The sequence below is a fragment of the Toxorhynchites rutilus genome, chromosome 3 (genome assembly GCF_029784135.1).
Source record: "Toxorhynchites rutilus septentrionalis strain SRP chromosome 3, ASM2978413v1, whole genome shotgun sequence".
NCBI lineage: Eukaryota > Metazoa > Arthropoda > Insecta > Diptera > Culicidae > Toxorhynchites > Toxorhynchites rutilus.
The window spans coordinates 53,037,635-53,055,747 of NC_073746.1; positions in this window are offsets into that span (position 1 = coordinate 53,037,635).

Sequence of the window (18,113 nt, forward strand, 5' to 3'; positions counted from 1 at the left end):
TTACGAGGTACTAGATCGCGGTCTCTATCCTGTTGTACCGAAAGACGCCAGAAGGGTTTTGTCAGCGATTTAAATCCACATGCGGTTGTCTGTGTGATCGCTGACGAAAGGGATTCTCGGGTCGACTACTTTGGCCGGTTCGACCTTTGGCATCCGGGAAGGCCGTGTGTCGCGCACGATAAGCCCGGAAAAAAGTCACACAACAATCCGGAGAAAGCGCATACACCATTACGTGTGTCACCATCTAGCGAAGACACCACTCAGCGTAGCAGCAAGTGCACTTGTTCTCGACCACTGAGGGAGCAACAGAAAAAAAAACTTGCAAGTACTAGAGTTAAGGCAAAATTTGTGATTAGGGATAATTTGAATTTAATAGAAAACAATTGTATATATACTGTATTTCACGTTATAATTTATGTTTATTGAATTTCGGCTGTTTTGAGGCCCTTCAATTGTTCGGTTTTCGGGTTCGAGGTAGCATAGGCTCTGGGAAGGCAAACCTTCAAAGGAAACCTTTCCATCCTGGATGTTTTTGTATACCAATTTGATTAAATTCTATTCCTTGGTGAGCGCCAAGACAATTCAAGGGTGGGTTGAAGATCGTAGGCAGGAACTCGCCCTGAGGTCTCACGGTCGGGCACGGGAAACTGAAGAGACAAATTTCGCTCCTTCACGGCAAGTGTAATAACTTGCCTGGCGCTTAAGTGAAGGTTGTATCGCCTCCTTGTCCTCGATATTCTTCCTCCCGTTACATACTATCGAAAATATTCGTTGTACAGAAAAATCGGTTTTATTAGCATAAAAGGAATACTCATTTATTTTCCAACAACTATTCAATTTTCTATTTTCTTCTTACTAACTTCATATTTACATTCAGTTACTACAAATACTACATTTTCTGTAAATGTACATCAACATTGGCAAGCCTCGCGTGCATTTGATAATCCCTATACATAGTTCATATAAATTTAGATTGCAAACTATCATTCGACAAACTATTCGATTTGTCGCCAAGATGTTTAATCGGATTATTTGATCATAAATATATGTTCATCATGTCGTTACTGAGCTGATTTCGAAACTTATTTTTGCTCTGTTTATATTAAGAAAAAAACGTATGCCGAGGAGTGAGACATAGTGAGATCGTTAGAAACATGGAATCGAAGCACCGGAAGTGCGAGCGTTTGTTTCCTGAATCGGAGATTTCTGTCCGGAGCACTTTTACTTTTAGGGCACGGCATTCGTTCTCCAGGTCTAGTAAATTCCCATCGTTGGAACGTTGGAAACGCTTCCTATACAACGTTGATGCTTGATAAATTGGAAAAGTTTCTGAAAGTTAACATTGCTACCGGCTTCAGCGTCGGATCATTAAAATCGAATATTGTTCTCATTTGCTTGATCAGCTTCTCTTCAAAAATTATCTGCATTCGGCACTGATTGCTCTCTAATCTTCTCCTGTTGCCATCCCAACACAAATATTCTTGCCGCTTTTCAAATGGTCTTCAAATTCAGTAGCTTTCGAAATTGTAACAACGTAAGATTTTTTTTGCAGCTATTAGTGAGAATGATTAGCTAAAAATCTTTCAGCATCATGAATTCAGGTTTTTCATCTTTGAACAAACAATACAATTTGTTGATCTGGGACAAAATCTGCTTCATAAAAGCAACAGAGGTCATGTGGAATTCTTGAGGGCAGCCAATATTCTGCAAGCAGTCTAATTATTAACAGTTATACTGAATATCTGTACTATTTCTTTCAAAAATCTGAATCGCCATCTATACCATTCAAAATTTTTGTTGCATAAAAAATCTGTAGAAAAAATAATACCCGAGATTTTTTTGAAACTTGGTATTTATTATGGAAACTACCAAAAATCACAATTTTCATTATCATATTACCAATTTAAATCCCGACAGATTTTTTAAAAGGGCGTAATCATTATCATTCATCTTCCTTTTAAAAAAATCGTTACTTAAAATCCAGATATCTTATTGAAATATGATTTTTGACAAAGTTGTAAATAAATGAACCATTAAGGAAAAATAACATTTTAAATATACTGTTAAAACATCTTACTCAAAAATTAAATTTAATGTTAAAAACTTTTATATCTCAAAACACTTCCCCTTCAATATTTCTTTTGTATATTTTTATTGGAAAGCTCTTTCTATTTATCCAAATTTTACGTATAGCGGTGCCGTCGTAAACTCACCAAAATGGAGACATGAATTTTTGAAAGTTTTTGAATTTTCAATGCTTTGTGAAAACGTGAACATTCAAGAATAGTAACAATGAAAATGGAAGCTACATGCGATTCTACATGAAAAACTGTATATCACATTTTATCCAAAGCCTAACCGTTCTCGAGATATACCCAATTTCATATCTATCTATATTATATATATATATATATATATATATATATATATATATATATATATATATATATATATATATATATATATATATATATATATGCATTATATATGTATATATATAATGCATATATATATATATATATATATATATATATATATATATATATATATATATATATATATATATATATATATATATATATAAAAAGGGAGTGATGTCTGTCTGTCTGTCTGATTCTTATAGACTCGGAAACTACTGAACCGATAAACATGAAAATTGGTATGTAGGGGTTTTTGGGGCCGGGGAAGGTTTTCGTGATATTTTGAGACCCCTCCCCCCTCTCTAAGGGGGGGCTGCCATACAAATGAAACACAAATTTCTGCATTACTCGGAAATTAACCAAGCAAACGAAACCAAAGTTGGCATGTGAAAGTTTTAGGGTGCAATAAATGTTTCTATGATGGTTAGACAGTCCTTCCCCCACTCAAAGGGGGGGCTGCCATACAAATGAAACACAAATTTCTGCATTACTCGAGAATTAATCAAGCAAATGAAACCAAATTTGCCATGTGGAGGTTTTAGGATGCAATAAATGTTTCTATGGTGATAAGATACTCCTTCCCCCTCTCTTAGAGAGGCTGCCATACAAATGAAACACAATTTTTTGCATTACTCGGAAATTAATCAATCAAACGAAACCAAAGTTGGCATGTGAAAGTTTTAGGGTGCAATAAATGTTTCTATGATGGTTAGACAGTCCTTCCCCCACTCAAAGGGGGGGCTGCCATACAAATGAAACACAAATTTCTGCATTACTCGAGAATTAATCAAGCAAATGAAACCAAATTTGGTATGTGGAGGTTTTAGGATGCAATAAATGTTTCTATGGTGTTAAGATACTCCTTCCCCCTCTCTTAGAGGGGGCTGCCGTACAAATGAAACACAAATTTTTGCATTACCCGAGAATTAATCAAGCAAATTAAACCAAATTAGGCATATGGAAACTTTAGGGTGCAATGAATGTTTCTATGGTGGTTAGATACCCCTCCCCTCTCTCTTAGGGGTGGCTGCCATACAAATAAAACACAAATTTCTGCATTACTCGAGAATTAATCAAGTAAATGGGCGGGACGAAGTTTGCCGGGTTAGCTAGTAATAAATAAAACTTGTTCGTGAAATATTCGAAATTGCATACTTGTTGCTGGGCATTCATTACGACTAAGATTCCGATATCATACAGAAATCAGGGTTACCATATTTACAGAATAATCTGAATTTTTACAGATTTTTCAGTATTTTCGAAACCAAGAATCTGTAGTTACAGATTACAGATTTTTTGGGTTACATACAGAATTTATAGATTTTTTAAAATAACGTTCCCATATTAATTATGGCTTGACGTCAATATTTTTTTTGTATCTCATCTGCTTTTATCATATAGAATTTGAAAAAGTCTGAATGAGACTCATCGCTTCTTGCATTCATATGTGGTGTATTGTCCTGTTTTTTGATTCAACGTGAAAAGTTGCCAAATTCTGTGTTTAATGTGTTTTTAACATCAAATTTAATTTTTGAGTGTCATTTTTTAACAATTTAAAATGTAATTTTTCCTAAATTGTTCATTCATTTTCTAATAATTATTTATACTATTCATCATTTATATTATATACAGCGCGGTCTCGATTATATACAGCCTCCGATTTTTTTCACTGTATATAACCGAGTCAAAAAAAAAAAATATTCGTTTTTTATGCATTTATTTTTCGTTTATTGAAAATAAAAAAAAGAATTTAATTTTTGATTAATCCCCTCAAAGTCAGATAGAAAAAATAGTTTTTCCCAGAGTCTCTCAGGAGGTGATAGATGATCATTTTTCATGAAAAAAATCCTTCACTGCATATGTTCGAATTTTAATAATGACAGAGTTATAGACCTTTTTTTTTGTTTCGGACTCTGTTCCCTCAAACTGGCTCTACACTAAGAAGTACGCTACGTAAGCCAATTCTGTTGCTTTCATTTGGAAGATGAGAAAATTTAGTACAGGATATAGTAGTGGAACATCTAAATTAGTGGATTCAAATAACTTTTTGGAAGTGAAAATTTCAAACTTGATTGTTTTCATCAATAAAATTAAAGCTCTCAAACCACTCTACAATTTTTTATTTAACGCCCAACTTCTATCATTCTTAATTTCGCTGCAATATCGATATAAACAATTCCTGGTGATTCCTGGTGAATATTCAAGCAAAATCTTCAAAAATCACGATTTTCATCCCACTGTGCATATAATAGCCAGTTAAATTTCACCTTAACGTTCAAAGGTTACATTTTTTCTTGGAAAAAGTCATTTTTGAAATGTAAAAAAAAATATTTTTTTTCTTCAAATTGTATATAATCGAGTCTAAAATTGTATATAATCGAATCACATATAATCGAGTCTGTATATAATCGAGTCCGCCCTGTACTTTTAAATAAAATTAATTAACAGAACAAATTTTAAGGATTTTCAATATATATTTTTTCTAAATACTACATGGGGTGAAAAGTCCCGCGATTTTTCAACAGATGGCACCACTAAAAATGGACAAGATTCATTTCGAGACGTTCGAGAACACCAGTTTCTCGGTGGTTTAGTGAATTTGAAATGGACCGCAGGTGCACCTCGCTCTGAAAGGCCAAAAGAGGGTACGAATCCAGAAATCTTAATACAAGTGCATCGACTCGTTTTGAATGATCGTAAAGTGAAGTTACGTGAGATAGCTGAGGCCGTAGGAATTTCAAAAGAACGAGTGAGATACATTTTGCACGACATTTTGGACATGAAAAAGCTATCCACGCGATGGGTGCCGCGTTTGCTGACCGTCGACCAAAAACAGTGGCGATCGAAATGCTGGAAACTCACTATACCAAATGTATTGCCCTGGAAGGAAAATAATGTTGAGGAATAAATAAATACAGCTTTGCTCGAAAAACGATTGTTTTCATTGAAAATCCTGGGACTATTCTGCCCATGTAGTAGTTCATTAATTTCCCCATAACTTTTGGGAATGTGAGCTATGTTTTTTGTTAAAACAGTCATTGAATCTGAATACGCCCTTATAAAGAAGCATTCGTAATTATAACTTATTATATGTGAATGAAAATTGTGATTACGGGTAGCTGTCACCTCAGGTACAATGTTTAAAAAAAACAGAGGTTTTCGGGTCTGTTTTTCGGTTGATTTGGCATGGATAGAGCTCTATCCACTGAATTATCATTCAAGTTCGCCACATTACATAGGTACACCTTATTATCAATGTCGTGAAATAACGATCGACATGGATGCTCTCACAAACACAAAATCATTCGTCTGGTTTCCAAGAATAACTCATCATGGAGTGCTAGTGTGTGAATAAGCCTAGAGGCCTACCGAAAAAATTCCACATCAAAATATTAATTCTTTACGGTTGCGGTATCTCCAGCGAGAACCAGGACAAACCACATACGCTAATCCTGCACAGATTCTGTAATAATACTTTTACATCATACAATGTAAACAGAAATACAATCAAAACATTCAACAATAAAGAATTTAAAGTTTTGCAACCAAGTGTACACCATAATGTAATTTGGGGTTCCCTGGAATGGTTCGTTTTTATTCCGTCACTTGTCGTGTAATCCAACACATGCGATTGTATAGAAATACCAGACATCGATTTTCACCTTGGGATGGAAGCGTTCTGTAGCAAAACAGTCACTGTGTTAGTGGAACCAATCTCACTGTACCCGAATGTGCTGCCCAAAGACTTTAATCTGCTTTCACAAGGCTCACTAGGGATGGGGAGCGCTGCATGACCCACAATTCAATCTCCTACCACCCACTGGTTTTCTGCATTTTTCCGGAACGGGAAAAGAGAAGCTTGATTCAAATGGCAATAGGAGACAGACCAGCCCCATTGGAGCTTAACTGCTGAATTCGAAAATCTCATCGCATTTGCAAACATTAACGGCATATGCTGACGTCGGTCCAAATTGTGTCGATACCGGAGATTGAATTGGTTGACTTGTCGACTCCTTGGGATTTGAATCGAAACGAAAAGATGACAGGAAAAGCCCGGCAGTTGGGTGACTGTTTCTTTGCTCATCCATTAGGCAGGTTGACTTCGACTTGACGGCTTTAATCTAATCCGCTTATGAGAAAGTGCATTCCTTTGTAATTAGATGGTACTTGCTGTTTAATCGGTGGGGTATGATGTCTTAAAGTACAAACAATACTTTCTTTACTCGTACATTACACATTGTAACAACAATAATATATCCCGAATTCAGGAATCAAGATATCTACCAAACAATTCAAAGTGTTTCCAATAAACGAAAGATTCCTAGTTATCATTCGGAAGGGTTTAACCGTCACTCGGAACAAAATTAACGCGATACAGTCAAAACCAAACCAAACAACTCCCAAACGTAAGAAAAAGCATAGTTAGAAGCGCCAATTCATGCGTGTCTTAATAAGTGGTGATAAAATTAACGTGGCCACAGTGTAAAGCTGTGGGGAAAAGGGCGTCTGCCAAACGTTTGCCTCCAAACCGAAGGTGTGGTTTTCATGTTATTTCCAACACGGTTTCATACGCCCGTTATGGTGGGCGTATTGTGTAATATAACCCTTGCGGACCCGCTTTTCATGCCCACCGGAAGAGAGCGAGCTCTTTATATTCAGGAACGGTTTTCCAGGTACAGGCAAACCTTTTTTTTGTGCGGGGGATAGGGACCGCATAAAAAAAGTCGCATAAAAAAAATCGTGCAAAACTTCACCAGTAGCTTTAAAAAATCGTGTTCGGTACACATTTTGAAAAAAACTTTTTTTGTGCGGTAGATAGAGACCGCACAAAAAAGTTTCCCCCAAGAAAATAACTCAAATCCACGCCATTCACCGTTCAATTTTCTTTTGTTTCCCCGCTTTGCGATTGGACACTTTGCCTTATCGGTTGCGCGTGGCTGTTTTGTGCTTTTATTTGCATGTCGAAACGTGTTGCTGTTAGATATCATGCCATGCAAAAACTTAGAAAAACTTAGAGCATTTGATGAGAGGAGAGGAATGATTTCAGAAGTGGATAATTGAGACGCAAATATGCATTTTTCGCACTGAAATGCATATAAACTATCGAAAAAAAACTAAATGGACGATAACTTCGTCAAATACGCTTCTTTACATACACCGTACAAAAAAATCGCACAAGAACAGAAAATCGCACAAATAAATCACACAAAAAAATTCGCACAAACAAAACCAGGTTCTACTGTGTTTTGAAAGAGTTTGACTCTTTTACGACAAGGACTTAATCGTTGCTCTTCGCTGTTAGTGCCTCCTGCTAGGGATATAGAAAAAGTGTTCATGTTTGGGCTAAAATTTGGTAAGCATCGCTTTGATCGTTTAATTTTCTAGGTGTAATTTATGAAATCGTTTGCATAACTTGCAACGCACCGACATAGAATGAACGCATAGATATGGCATGTACATCATTTTAAAACTTAAACTCTCAAGTTTCGGAATATTACAAGAACAAATTTTTATCTTGATGTGTGTAGATGTAGTGGTCAAAAATATCGGAATGAAATGAAAAATCGCTTTCTTTCTGTTTTTCAAAGATTTTGTGGACCAACATAATTTTTTGCCAACTAATTCAATAACAAATCCAATTAGCTTCAATTTTTACACTCATCATATATAAGTACTATCCATCAAACTTATTCGTGTATATCCTAATAGATTGAGCATCCCTCGTAATAAGCAGGACAAGCTAAGGGGTGGAAAATGCTGAATCAGGACAGAAATTGAATGTTATTGGCCCTCCTCGCAGGCAATAACGCCTGCGGTGTAACAGGGAAAATGCCGTGCAAAGTTCTACATCAAACAATGTGTGCACCAGCCTTGCCATTATCGGAAACTTTCAGAAACTGGGCATCACACTAACCTATGAAGCACAATCGAACAAAGAATAGAGCGAGAAATTCCACCAATGGAATGCCACGCGACACTATGTAAAACTTATGAAACTATTCAAAGTAAAGGTTGATCTACGAAATATCTCACTGAAAATTGCACCTTTAATCAATTTCGAGATGCTGTAAATAAACTTTAACCACACGAGATCACGTTTGTCACAAAAGAACGTTGGCTACCGAAGGTTTTGCTTGGATTTCATTTTCTCTAAGATGCGCAAATAATGGAAAATAAATAGCCCCCGGATATGAAACCAACATATGGGAATTCTTTTGCTGCATTCCAACACGGACGGACGGGAGAAGCTGGTGCAGGAGTTATATTTACAACCAATTCAGTGCAATCGGTATCATATGCTTCTAGATACCGTTCGAGAGAAATAAATTGTAACAGGATGAATAGAAAGCAAACGATTAGAAGTTGCAACGAAACTTGAACGATTCCACTCTGAGCTACAATGCCTGTTGTTCTCCTTCATCTATCCGGAAGCTATTTGTGATGAGAAAAAGTTTCATAGCCCAACATTGTCTGTGCCAGTTTGTGCTTCTATGAAGGGCTTTAGACCACAATGCATACAAACACTTGGGACAGAATAATGCGGCAATATTGGTTCGTCGTGATGATTTTTATTTGATTGCTGTCAGGTGTTCTCTCGGTCCTCGAATAAAATTTTTACCCTCCCATAACGGGTAATGTTAGAACTCATGTTTCGGATTTAACAATTAAACGATATGTTAACTCAGAAAAACTGACAATTATAAGCAGTTCAAATGTTAGTAATTAAAATATGTTCTTGTTAGGGGTCGTAGAATTTTTGCTGCCAATAGGCTACGAGGCTGACATTTGACAAAATGAATTTAAGTTTAGGTTTAGCTTTCTCCTCTGGTTTATGATTAATCCACTTCTAAAACAATTGTGGGTAAAACACAATTGTTGATCAGATATCATTTTAAAATTTTAACACAAAAAATGTTTTAATAACTTTTGAGCGAGATTTTATTTGGGGAGGTTGGTATTGTGGCAGAAATCCATATTTTATAGCAAGAAATCTTGTTTCCCTTATATTTATTAATTTGACAGAAAAACGCGAACAGAACTAGCAACTTACTATAAAAAAAATAATATAAACAACGCCAATGAACAATACCAACCTTACACTAATAAAAACTCAATATTTGACACTCAAACACGTAACATGGAGTATTTACAAATATTTCATGTTTAAACAATTACTGACAGTTTGAACGATTTACAAAAATTGAATGGGACTAATTAAGCTGTTCCTGTAACCATAGGATTATTGTAACCATGAAAGTGTTACAGATAATAAAAAATATGACGATTATGTGCTAAGTTAGAGGGGTTTAAATTAAAAGAAATTCAGCCACAAATGATATCTTCAATACTCTCCCTCAGTGTAATGTGAATTGAAACCGATCGATCCACACATTAGCAGAATACATCTGCATTTTATTTGCAATTCTATAGAGTGCGGTTGCTGTCCTGAGGAGCCAGATTTTTTCCTTATGGATTCATAGACTTTTTTTTAAATCAACATGAAAACGTTTTAATTTCATATATTTGATTTTGATTTTGATAGCTGCAACTTTGCTAACTTGTTCGGCATTATGTACGACGCTATCTCAAAAACCACATTTTTCTAAATCTAAATTTTTGATACAATGAAGCCCATATTGTCTTTGACAACTGGTTGAAATTTGATCTTGGGCAAATGAAAAATTATTTTTTAAAACATCTTAAATTTTGCATTTTTTACTAAAATTTCTAGCTCAAAAATTATAATATTTACAAAATTCTCGTCGTAGGATGAAATGTAGGATATTATTTAAGTTTATCAAAAATATCGAACAAATTAAAAAGAAAAAGTTTAAAGTTAAGATAGCGATATAGTATATTCGACAAAGTTTTGGATCTTTTTAAAATATGAACTTTTGTCGAAGAAGTCAACTTTCTATCTTTGATAGTTTCTGGAAAATATGGCATTTTTGTATGGAGACTCCTGAAAACATAATGTTTGACTCCTAAAATTTTTGTGGGTATTTCTCTCGTTTGACATGTCCTTGACGTGTTTCCTAATAGAAAAAAAGTTTACAGAATATGACTGTCGCGATAATCTACACACTAAATTGTTACGATTTAAACATATAATAATTTTTCAAAGAGAACTTGAAAAAGTTGTTGCTAGGAAAATTTTTCCTTGTAACAGTGCCCTTCTTCCGATGTATGGATAACTTGTTAATAATTGTATGGGCAATTCATACATATTTTTTTTCGGAATTAAAAAACCTATTTTTGAGAAAAATGTATTCTAATTAGAAAAAAAATCCTGAGTCTTCATACTAAAATGCCATATGGTCGGGGTTCAGCCAAAACGAACCACACTTTTTTTTTCAAAATTTAGTTACTTAGACCATTGGATGCAAAAAATAATAATCTATCGACGGTAAAATGAACATGTCATTAATTGTCCGAATGACAACAGCGCCAAAAGAAAAAATCTGTGTAGCAGACTGTAAAAAAAATGAAACTGCATTCAACCAAAGCGAACCATAAGCTCACAATATGTCATCGGACGATAGTAATCGTTTTCTCCAATAGGCAGATTCGAATCTTTAACAGATTTTTCTGTTTCGGACAGCTCCTGGAATCAGATGTCCTTGGGATCTGGTAAGTAAGGCTGCTATGAAGTGTAGAAGCGTAGATCTGCATTTTTGAAAATTGTGTTCAACCACAACGAACCAAGTGTAATGCATTCCTCAATCAATTTATTTTCATTTATTGAGATATTATTTTTTCAAAAACAGCAAAAGTGAGTCAATATATATACTTACCATTCATGAAATTAGTCAAGAGCCGTTACAAAATACTAATGCGTTGTGTACTGATATTATGTTAATAGCTAGCATGGCCGAACAGAGTATATCGCTATCTTGACTTTAAATAAAATTAGGATTAGTTGTAATTTCTTCAAATAAAACATGATGTTGATATTGGAAAAACATTTTCCCTGTAAAAGTGCCCATCCTTCGATATATGGATGACTTGTTGGAAGTTGTTAGGACTACACACATTTTTTTTTTGAGAATTCTTAAAAAATACGTTTTCGAGAAATATGAATTTAAATTTTTAAAATAATTTTGTTTTTCAGTGTACTTTCAAAAATCGATAAGGTTTTCTGAAACTTAAAATTTTTTCTCATTCATTTTTCATTTAATCGGGATCAAATTTCTACCAATTGTTAGAGACAATGAGAGCTCTTTTTGTCAAATATATAAGTTACCGTCAATTCCAAACGGCAACACCAGCCATGCACCAGCTCGAACAACCTAAACAGCGGCATCATCACTTTTGGCCAAACGTCCCATCTTCACTGAAATAACATATTCAACGTAGACACCACAACACGAATCAGCATAACAGGCAACGGTACGCAACTCGAGAATGTAGGTATCAAATTCCCTTCGGCTCATTGAGTAGGCATAAATCATAAGTCATGTAAACTGGAAGCGATAATAAAGTCAGTCTTAATCTTACAGTGAACAAGTGTAGTTCTTTTTTAAAAACGCTCTCCTTTAATTTAAAAACGTAAGTGGCGCAGTCGTGCGGATTGCGGTTTTAGTTAGAAGTTCGCGTGTGTGACCGAATCGACGGCTTATCGATTGTAGTGGCACCCCAAGGACAACTAACAAAACCAAGCGATCAGAACCAGCGAAGGAATATCGCAAAAATTAAGGTAAGCAAAAAGAGACTAGGTATAGTGATTTAATATTTAGTGATTTAATAACGAATAAAAAGGTGAATTTTTATAACCGGTACCAAGTAAAATACTTTTTTAAACAAGGAAATTTTAATTTCCAAAATTAAGCGATTTAGGAATTTCAATCGAGGCCGAGACATGGCAGAGAACCAGCTCGAACTTCTCCAAGCGAGTTTGGAACAACTGGCCAGCCGTCTGGCCGAGAAGGATGAGCAGATCGCTCAATTACAAATCCAAGCAGCGCAAGGTGAGCGAAATGCTCAATCACTTGCCGCCCAACTGGCTGCCAACAGGCAAGCGAACCCCGTGCAGGTGATTCAAGTGCCGGAGCAAAGAACGGAATCGATACTAAAATCGTTACAGACGCCCCAAATTATTCGGGATCTTCCGTGTTTCGACGGAAACCCGTTAAAATTAAACTCATTTTTAAAGGGGATTGATAATATAATCCCTCTGCTGAATGAGGCACAGAATACTAACGTCTATAGAGTGTGGATTCAAGCGATCCGCACAAAAGTAATTGGGGACGCTGACAACGTACTCGAACTATACGGCACCAACTTAACGTGGGCCGAGATAAAACAAACCCTAATCACACATTACAGCGACAGGCGTGACGAGGTCTCCCTCACCAGAGACCTCTTCAAATTGAACCAAATCGGAAACGTGGAAGAATTTTACTCCAAGGTATCGCACATCGTTTCACTGCTCACAAATAATCTGAGCATAACAGAACAAAATGCAGCCGTGAAACAAGCAAAGAAAGAATTTTTCCAGGACATAGGGCTAAAAGTTTTCCTCGCTGGCTTAAGAGAGCCGCTAGGACCAATCATTAGAGCCCAATGCCCCACTACAATGAAAGACGCTCTCCGACTTTGTATGGAGGAGCAAAACTATAATTATGTAAAATCATATAAACCAATGCTACCACCGAAACCATTTAATCATCCAAGAGCTCCTATTCCTCCAAACATACCTACCCGGCCAGTGAATCCTTTTAAATTTTCAGCACCATACAATGGTCCTGTGAACGTACCCCGTTTTCCACCGAACCCCAAACCAATCAATTGGCAACCTAATTTCTCTCCAAACCCAATTCAGAGACCCCCAATTTTCAGAAATAATTTCACCCAGCAACCAAATCTTAATTTTCCCCGCAATCAGTTTGGACAAAACCATCAAAATAATTTTCCCAAACCAGTCCCTATGGAGGTGGATCACTCGATCCGAAGTAGGAACGTAAATTACATGAATAGAAACAATAATAACCATTTTAAACCACGCCAGAATTTAAATCCTTTTCACCCAAGTCCCAACTATCATTTCGAACATTGTGAAGAAACATATTTGCCCGATTATGGACATGCTGAAAATGACAATTATGCCTTAGCGAAGGTTGAGGGAAATTACCCAGACTATGACCCCCATAACAACATCTATTCAGAAAATGATCCAAACGTTTTCGGAGGAAACATCGAAACCAATGAGACATCTGAGAACACAGAAGGAAATGTAGATGATTTAAATTTTCAACCGGATTCAGACAGTTCAAACGGGAGATAACAAATTTTATCCCATATGTAAAATTAAACACGAAAATAGGAGAGATGAAATTTTTGATAGACAGTGGCGCTAACAAAAATTACATCAATCCTGCGAAAATTGCAAATCTAAAAATTTCCAAACTAAATCATTCTTTCGTCAGAAATATCAACGGCACCCATTCCATTAGCGAATCCGTTGAATTTTCTCCCTTCGATGGAAAACCTCCCATCACATTCTTTTTGTTCAAATTTCATCCCTACTTTGACGGACTTATTGGCTATCAAACATTGACTGAACTTGAAGCCGACATAATCACTTCTTCTAACACACTTAAATTTCCAGACTATACCATCCAGATGAGTAGGAAATATCCTAATTCCTACGACATCAACTTGAATGCAAATGAAGAGGTTCCTATAAAACTTCCAATAGACATACAGAACGGTGACTTCTATATTCCAGAACTTTACTCCTTAACAAACGACGTGAATATCCTTCCAGGACTCTATCGATCAACCGATAATAAAGCTACTGTCATGATTAGAAATACTAGCCATTGTCCGGTGAAAGTTAATTCAAACAGACCTATTTTTTCCGAATTAAACAATTTTGACGAAGTCTCACCTCCTGATTCAATGAATAATAACCCTCAAGAACTGCTGAAACAAATCCGCTCAGACCACCTAAACTCAGAAGAACGCCAAAATCTGTTCAAAATAATAAAGAAATACAGCGATATATTTCATCAAGAAGGACTAAACTTGACCTTCACAAGTGCTATTAAACACGAAATTAACACCAAAGATGAAATACCGGTACACTCGAAATCCTATAGATACCCTTATTGCCATAAAGCTGAAGTGCAACAGCAAATAAGCAAAATGCTCGATCAGGGTATTATTCGTCACTCGAGCAGCCCTTGGTCTTCCCCGGTGTGGATTGTCCCCAAGAAAGAGGACGCATCAGGGAAGCGAAAATGGCGTCTAGTGATAGACTATAGAAAATTGAACCAAAAGACTATCGAAGACAAGTACCCTATACCCAATATAAATGAAATATTGGACAAACTGGGACGTTGTCACTATTTCTCTACATTGGACTTAGCTAGTGGGTTTCACCAAATTGAAATTCAAGATCGGGACATACCAAAAACCGCCTTCAGCGTGGAGCATGGGCACTATGAATTCCTTAGGATGCCATTTGGTCTTCGGAATGCTCCATCCACGTTTCAAAGCGTGATGGATAATGTCCTTAGAGATTATATTGGCACCATATGCCTTGTGTATATGGATGACATTATAATTTTCTCCACCAGTCTTCAAGAACACATTGAAAGCCTTTGTAAAATTTTCGATAGACTTAAAAGATTTAACATGAAACTTCAGTTGGACAAAAGCGAATTCTTGAAAAAAGAAGTTGCTTTCCTGGGTCATATTGTGACTCCAGAGGGCGTTAAGCCTAATCCCAATAAAATACAAACAATAAAAGAGTGGCCTTTACCTAAGAATGAGAAACAACTCCGTGGGTTCCTCGGCGTGTTAGGATATTATAGGAAGTTCATTAGAGACTTTGCGAAAATCGCAAAGCCCCTAACAAACTGTTTGAGGAAAGGTGAGGAAGTCCATCATTCAGAGGAATTTATTGAAGCTTTTCACAAATGTAAAAATATATTAACAAGTAGCGACATACTGCAATACCCCGACTTTACACGAGACTTCATCTTAACCACAGACGCCTCTAACCACGCGATTGGAGCCGTATTATCCCAAGGCATAATAGGTCGAGACAAACCAGTAGCGTTCGCCTCGAGAACTCTAACCAAATCCGAAGAAAATCTCTCAACGATCGAAAAGGAATTACTAGCCATTTGGTGGGGCTGTAAATACTTTCGACCATATTTATTTGGCCGCAAATTCACACTATACACTGACCACCAGCCCTTGACTTACGGTTTAAATTTGAAAACCCCCAACAGTAAATTGATCCGCTGGAGATTAGATCTTGAAGAATACGACTATGACATTAAATACCGACCAGGCAAACAAAACACTGTTGCCGACTCCCTATCTCGGATTCCCCTAGAGATCAATCTCAACGAAGACACAGATAATAACGAAGACGAAAACGATACCGACGACGCAACCGTTCATTCGGCAGACACGGATGACTCGGAATTCATACCTATGACACTAAAACCACTGAATGCATTTTCAAATCAAATAGTTTTAAAAATTGGACAGACAGACAGTGAAGAAGTCGAAGAGATTTTTCCACGCGTGTTCACAAAACGATAACAAAATTACATTTCGGAGTTCCGACCCTTCTAAGAATACTACGTGATTACACAAATCCAAAAAAATTAAATTGCATCAATTGTCCAGAGACCGTCATATCTTCTCTTCAAATAGTCTACAAAAACTATTTTAGCCGAAATAAAACTTTTAGAATGAGAATATCCCAAATCACCTTAGAAGACGTCACTACCGAAGAACGCCAGAACGAAATCATACGAGGACAACACGATTTCGCCCACAGAGGTATTCAGGAAAATCTTCAGCAAATCTCTCGAACATACTATTTCCCTAGCATGAAAAGAAAAATCAGAACGTACATAAGATTATGCGATCAATGCAATAAAGCCAAATATGATAGAGCACCTTACAAAATCAAACTAGGACAGACCCCCATCCCAAAACGGCCACTAGAGATTATCCATGTGGACATATTCATATCTCAACCGGATATGTTCTTATCCATTGTAGATAAATTCTCTAGGCTCGGAGTTTTAGTAAGTATCAAGTCCAGAACAATACAAGATATAAGAAGAGCCCTTCTGAAGTTCTTTAGCACTCATGGGAAACCTCAACTTATTGTATGCGATAACGAGCCATCCATGAGATCTATTGAGGTTCGAGGACTCCTCGATGACCTAGGCATACAAATATATTTTACACCGACAAATCATAGCGAGACCAACGGAATAGTGGAAAGATTCCACAGTACACTCGCCGAGATTTATCGTTGTAATAGGCATAAGTATGAATCACTATCCAACAAAGAATTATACAGAATTTCTTGCACTTTATATAATGAAACCATACATTCTGCAACTAACATGAAACCCCGAGAAATCTTTTTAGGTATCAAGGACCAAGATGAAAGACCTCTGGACGCCGAAGAAATATTGGCAAAAAGAGATAAATTATATGACGAAGTCGTATTAACACTGACCAAAACACAAAGGAACACACATAAACAACACAACCGGCATCTGGAAGACGAACCAAAATTGGTCCCAGATCAGCAAGTGTTACATAAAGTGCAGGGAATTCGGAATAAAACGAGAAAACGATATTCAACGGTTCAAGTTGTCGAAGACAGATTGAAAAGCTTTATTGACGACTCGAATCGTAGATTACACAAAAATAATATAAAAAGAATAAATAATAACTAATAATATTTTTTCTTTCAGATGGCACTTTGTCTGTTGATCCTTCTTGTTCTGCAAATGCAACTTTATTTTGGACAAATCATTCAAATTCAAGACATTTCAACAAACCCCGGACTATTGACCATACGAATGGAATCAACATTCATCAAAAACGGACATATTCACGTTTATCACGAAGTAGACCTCGACCTATACCAACCTATACTTAACCAACTCAACACCATAATCACCGGATTAGAAACCTTTCCTAACATCAGAGAAATCACAAGAATGTTGCGTAGTAAAATGCATGAAATTACAAACTTATACAGAATCCTTTCCCCTAAGGAGAGACACAGAAGAGGAGCCTTCAATTTTTTAGGGTCTACAATAAAATTAATTACAGGAAACCTAGACCAAGAAGATTTAGACAGAATTAACACGGAGATTGAACATCTCAAGGCAGGAAATCGACAGTTAATTAATGAAAACAATTTACAAGCAACAATCAATGAAAAACTACAAAATAGAATAAATAAAATAATCCAATCCATTAATGACCAACAAAGTAAGTTGGTAAAACAAATTATTTCAAATAGACAAGCTATATTAGATCCCAACAATGTAAACCAAAATTTCACGGCCCTCAGCAAAGTAATCAGAGTTTCATTTCACCTAGACCAAATACGAAACCACCTAGACACCGTATTCGAAACCATTCAATTAGCTCGCGTAAATGTGATTTCGAGGAACTTCCTAGAACCGGAGGAATTAAAAGTCATAGTGCATCAGTTAGAAAAACAGAACATTACATTGCTTAATTCAGAACAGGCTTATGAATTTATAAGTATAAAAATAGTCTTTAAGAACAGCAAATTATATTTTGTTATCTCAGTGCCATTTGTTAAAACGGAAATATTTAACGAGTTGCTGCTGGAACCATTACCAATCAACGGAACATCTCTAAAACTACCATCAAGGACAGCAATAGTAGGAA